Here is a 6390-nt window from a genome sequence, read left to right as displayed (position 1 = left end):
ATCAAAATGATGCAATTTAAGTTTATGGCCTCCTTCTCAAAAACTGTAAACTTGTTTCTTAACTGTATGAATTCTTTTCGTCATAATATCGAGATTCAAACGGGTATTTCTTTAGAAATCTCTAATCTGTGAGTTTAATTCAAAACAGAATCTTAAAGCCTACTACTGTAATGTATCTAATGTTTTTCAACTCTCAAGTACAAAATGTACTTTCAGACCTAATACATTTCTTCCTGTGTTGTTCTTGCGCTGTCAAAATATAGCCCTTCAGACTTTAATGGTTTGATGGGGTTTTTTATAAAAAAAAACGTCAAATCGCGTCATTGCTGTTTACATATATTTCCCTTTTGTTCAATCTAAGCTGTTTAAAATGTGATCTTACTTCTTAGGCTCTACTTTAAGATAAAGAGAAAAACTAGATAGAACCATTTTGTTGCAATCCGTCCTGTATGTGTATTTAATATGAAGTGATAAATTTTCCATTCATTATTCCCACATTTTGAGATTCGTTGGTGAAATCTGAGTCTCGCATCATGCATAAGTTCCCAAAATAGTTTTAATGGGGTAAAATGATAAAAGAAACATAAAACATGCTGTGTTAAGACATATAGTCTTTACCTAGTCGCCGTTACCTAACACACGGAAAATACTGTGTTAAGACATAGTTTTTACCTAGTCGCCGTCCATCTTGATATATGTTACAATTGCAATAAAACAGATTACGATCTTAATGGATATCTAGTTTCACCTCATCATGACGTAGTTATGTGTTAATATTATACTCAACACAACGTAGAGATATGTTTATATTATACTCAACACAACGACTCAATACAATGGTGTGCTAACCTTGTACCCAACATATCGCAGTGATGTGTTTATATTGTACTCAACACAATGACACAATGTAGTGATGTGCTAACCTTGTACCCAACATATTGCAGCGATGTGTTAATATTGTACTCAACACAAGAAAGTGGTACCTTAATGCCGTATCAAATACAGCGTAGCAGTGGGCCATATTGACATCAACATAACGTAGCAGAGTGTAAGCATTGTACCCATGTCACTAATAACACGGTTACTGTTTCTTCAAGAGCGTTCAAATATAACACAAACCGTAACTGATAGTACAAAGCAAAGTTTCAAATGGTTTATATAATAAATTATAATAGAATCTATAGCGAAAAACGACAATTTGGCGTTGGAAGGTCGTTTGTTTCTAGTATTAAAATGTCTTCTATACACCATTATGCACTACATAAATTAAATAACACGGTTACAGTGTTGTGGATGGCTTATCTTATTTTACATAATTATACTATACAGAACCGTTTATTTTAGTGTTACATTTATCCTGTGTTTTCAACACCTACATTTGCATCATTGTTAACATCCTATCCATAAATAACTGCGGAAGTTTACATCATACCAGTTTAAAAATATATGTATACAACTGGTTGTGTGGTTAAAAGAGGGAAAACAGCCAGATAACAGTACCCTATCACTCACCATTGACTGCCACTATTATAATGCACCCGAAGCTTAATATGCGAAGAATATTTTGTGGCATCATACGGATTCGAACCCTTCTCGCAAGTTCAGAGCTCTACTACAGGGCCAACATAAAAAAAACACTAAAGACTTTTGATAATTGCTTTAAATTACATGAAAACGTGTTCAGTTGATTGTGAAGTATACATTTGGAAATTATAACTTGATTAACGTGTTTACTGAATTTTGCGCAAAGAAGACTAATCCTATTATTTTCCTCACAACTTAGCTGTATTCTCACACAGCTAAGTTCATACATACTAATGACATTAAACACTTCAAAATGGACAAATCATAAAAACATGGCATTTCGTATATCGGTGGCTTCTAGCAAATGATAATACGTAGTAAACGGGATTCTATTCATTCGACAACACTCTTCTTGTGCAACTAGTGTAGAAGCAACACTCTTTGAAAACATATATTTCAAAGCACCGAGTAAACAAAAAACTAAGTGTTTTTTTTTTCTTTTTGGACTACTTAGTTGATCATTGGAATGTATAGGCGATATTCTGCCTTTGGCATTGAAATAGAAGATTTACCAGAAAATGTACAAGATTTAATTGGTATTGCAATACTTTATAATTCTATACTTTCATTAAAATTTTGCTGTCCACTGTAAGATTTTATATATACAGTATAGGAGAGACAGGAAAAACGAAAAATTTTCAACAGGCAAAAATATGTTTTAACATAACTTACTAAAACTGCGACAATTCCATTTTATACTTAGATGTTATCACCAATCTTAATAATTCCATTCTTACTACATTTAAAGGCTTAAAAGCTGAAAATACAAAGCAGTTAAATAGATAAAATACGTATAATGTTATTATTGAATGAATATTGACATGGTTAGTTTGAAGGAAGTCGGTGTAGATTTACTGGGGACGAGTAAAATTGCTGGCTAACGAATCAATAAGGACTCAAATGCAATTATAAGAATCTTACTATAATGGTCGTGGCGTGTATGTCAATATCTATGTATGTGACCAAAACTCCTGCGTCATCTATTGAATGGCAACACAAACAAAACCCATAAAAATGTTCACACTTTGGGTATTTAAGATTTAGACAATTAAAAAAAATAACTGCAGTATGTGCAACAACCATTTCTTTATAATAGAACACATTTTGAATATAAGTACTCTCCTTACAACAAGAACATGACTCTCACTACGACTGTACGTGAGGGTTTGATTATATCTTTATTGATGTAATTTTTAAATGTAGTACTGACAAATTGGAGTTCTTAAAAAAAAATTATTTTTGAACAAACGGTACAACTTTTAATATATAAAAATATTACAGTTTATATCAGAAAAATTTATGAGCTCTGTACATTGAATAATTTTAATGCAATAAGTTGGATATGACCAAAGAACACAATCCGAACACTTTTCCCGCGCAGTGCTTCCCAGAAAAAAAAATCCATTTTTCTAGAAAATGTCCACTTCTTCAATACCTTATGAATACTAAGATTAGTAATTATTAGCACAAAGATAATTTTTGTACTTTTTATCTTATGGCAAAGATACTAAGGTTAACTACCGCCATCGCTACTTGCTACCTGCGAAATATTGACTAGAGGGAAGACAGCCATTAACCAGTACCCTACCACTCACCATCCAAGCTAAATGATTAACAGCCACTATTATAATGCACCCGCAGTTTAATATGCTAAGAGCATTTTGTGGCATCACACGGGTTCGAACCCGTCTCGCCCACTATAAAGTTCGGAGCTCTACCACAGGACCAACCCGTGATTCTCAAGTACAACCAAAGAGCATAGCTAAATAAATAAAATAAAATAATAACACTAAAGACTTTTGATAATTGCTTTCATTTAGATGAAAACGTTTTCAGTTGATTGTGAAGTATATATTTGGAATTAAAACTTGATTAATGTGTTAAAACATACCATCTGTGCTAACTGTCTTATAATTTAGTAGTGATCGACTAGAGGAAAGACTGCACCATCCACCACTAACTATTGGGCTACTCGTTATCATCGAATAGTGGGATTGACCGTCATTTTATAACGCTCCAACGGCTGAAGAGGATGAGCATGTTCGAAGACGAGATTCGAGCCTGCGACCTGCGAGTCGAGTGTCCTAACTATCAGGCCATGTCAGTGTGTAAGAATGCTATACGAAAAGAAAATAAAGACATATATATATATATAAATTCATCTAGAACTATTATCTTCAATGTTGTAAATACTTCACTTCATTCATCGTCCATATTGCACATCGTCACAGTTAAAGTCAGAACTAGAGAATACATGATATTATTCTATATCCCTCTTGCCATCATTAACATCTGAGATTTGAATCCAGTCCTTAATTTTATTCCATATACCTATTGCCATCATTAACATCTGAGACTTGAATCCAGTCCTTAATCTTATTCCATATACCTCTTGCCATCATTAACATCGCAAACTTGTGTCCAGTCCTCAATCACAAAAGTACGAAAAGGGTAATTTTATATGATAATTTCGATAGAAAATTTTACTTAGGTCTAAAAGATTTAATAATTTTTCTCTGGGTCATTACTGTTACTTCAAGTGATAGCAAATAGGTATGCTGAATGTAAACTCTAAAATGGCAATCGGATTCATAATATTATTGGAAAACAAAATCTTTAAAAGACACAATGATATAATATAGAAGGAGTAGATGTTTCATTATGATTTTTGAAGATAATTTTTAGACAAAAAGAGAATGATACTATTTCCTAGAATACCGCCTTAATTTATGTTATTTCCTTAAAACGTTGAACTCAAACTTAGATTACTCTGACTTGTCTTTTGTTTCTTCTTTTCATACCATTACTTCTCAGTTGATATGCTCCATTTTCGGACATAATATAAAGACATTTTACTACTAAGCCGAAAAATACTGAAGACTCAGTTTGATTCAGTGCGTTAGTAAAATCTTACAATACTGTAAATATGACACAAACTTTTGATACTTTTTAGTTTCCAATATTTCTTGTAGAACAACCTCAAGAAGAGAGACAGGAAAGAACCAAGATTTTATGCACACACACACATGCCTCCTTTTTGTAAATATATTCAGAGAGCTTTCTGCTTGTTTGACAACAATCTAGACTATAACCCTTCGTGAGCTTAGAGCTGCAACGCCCATATTCTCAGTTTAGAAATTTAAACTGTTCACTTTGTTTCAAGCCTCGTGCTTCACGGAAGATTGACGTGAACATCACAATTTTCTGCTTTCTCGGCTCCAATCTCCTTTTTTTTCTGTTTTCTTACGCTCACAATTTTCGTTAGCTTCAACAACCTAGTTCTGCCTTTAATATTTATAAAAACAGCAAAGGTTTAATCCATGACTATTGTAATTGATCTTACGTGCTGCTAAACTTAAGAATAGAAGTTTTATTCGCTTATATGAAAGCTTTCATTCATATAATAACCATTGACCGTAATACCCACACTGTAATCAATGGTCAATGATGCGACTTGGGCATATACAACAATGAATTGAATAACCTTACTCTAACTTATTTTCCTTTGTTTTGTTGTTGTATTAATGAATCTGTAATTTAACGACTTTAATTTTATCAGCTTATTTGCACTACGTGAGTAAACTATATTTTTAACCATACCTAAGATGTCAAAAACTGAAAAGACTTTTACGATTTTTCTACTAATAATACCATACTGCCTGTGAAGCGATTTAAAAAGCAAATCGTGTCTCTACAGAATACCATGTTACAAAACTGATAAACAAGGGTTTATAGAAATATATCATCATTTTTTTCAAATTTGTATATTAAGGAGTGTATGATAATCATATGATATTGTTTGTTTATCAAATTTCGTGCAAAGTTACTCGAAGGCTATCTGCGTTAGCCGTCCCTACTTTTGGAGTGATAAACTAGAGGGATGGCAGCTATTCAACACCACCCACCGCCAACTCTTGGATTACTCTTTACCAACGATTGACCGTCACATTACAACGCCCCCACGGCGTAGACTCCGAGCATGTTCGGTGACAGTATTTGAATATGCGACCTAACCACCAGGACATGCCTCATATAATCCTCTAACTCCTCCTAGGCTTTTGCATTTACACCTGTCAAATATGGTTTAATCAACTAGGAATGATGCGGGATGTGTCAAGAAAATATTTTTATTTTAAAATGCAGAGATTTCATAGCTTCAGTGCTGGCTAAAAATAGATCAGACAGTGGGTTTGCCATTACTGGTTTAATGGGATTTCTCCAGTTTCCTCTTTCATTACATGCGCTATACATACAGTCTATGTAATTTCAATCATTATTTAGGATAAAAACAGAAACATTATGTACACTCATAACTGGGAAAACATTAATTCTACAATTTCATTTCGTTTTCAAATCACATCAATCATTTGAGGTATTTCTTTTTCACACATTGTTTATGCATGTACTTTTAAGATAGACACAATTGTAATAAGCCTGTGTTTTCTTATAGCAAAGCCACGTCGGGCTATCTGCTGTATCCACTAAGGGGAATCGAACCCCTGATTCTAGCGTTGTAAATCCGGGGACCAATTGTATTAAGTGAGATGGTTTTAAGACACGCGTTACTTATTGCTTTTTGATTAAAAAAACAGTTAAACTATAAAATAAATGTTACTTAAATAATCAAGCCCTGAAGTCATGAATAATTTAATTCTTACGTATTTTCAATCTTTATATTGCAACTGGCATATTTCGGGAAGAAAAAAACACAACTTTCATAAACCTCTCCCGTGCATCACAGGGATACATCTGGTAATATTAGAAATGTGATATTCAATAACATAATCTCTCGACTGATACTTGAGG

Source organism: Limulus polyphemus, unplaced genomic scaffold (genome assembly GCF_000517525.1).
Source record: "Limulus polyphemus unplaced genomic scaffold, Limulus_polyphemus-2.1.2 Scaffold24, whole genome shotgun sequence".
Taxonomy (NCBI): Eukaryota; Metazoa; Arthropoda; class Merostomata; order Xiphosura; family Limulidae; genus Limulus; species Limulus polyphemus.
Note: the sequence above shows the minus strand (reverse complement) of the source record.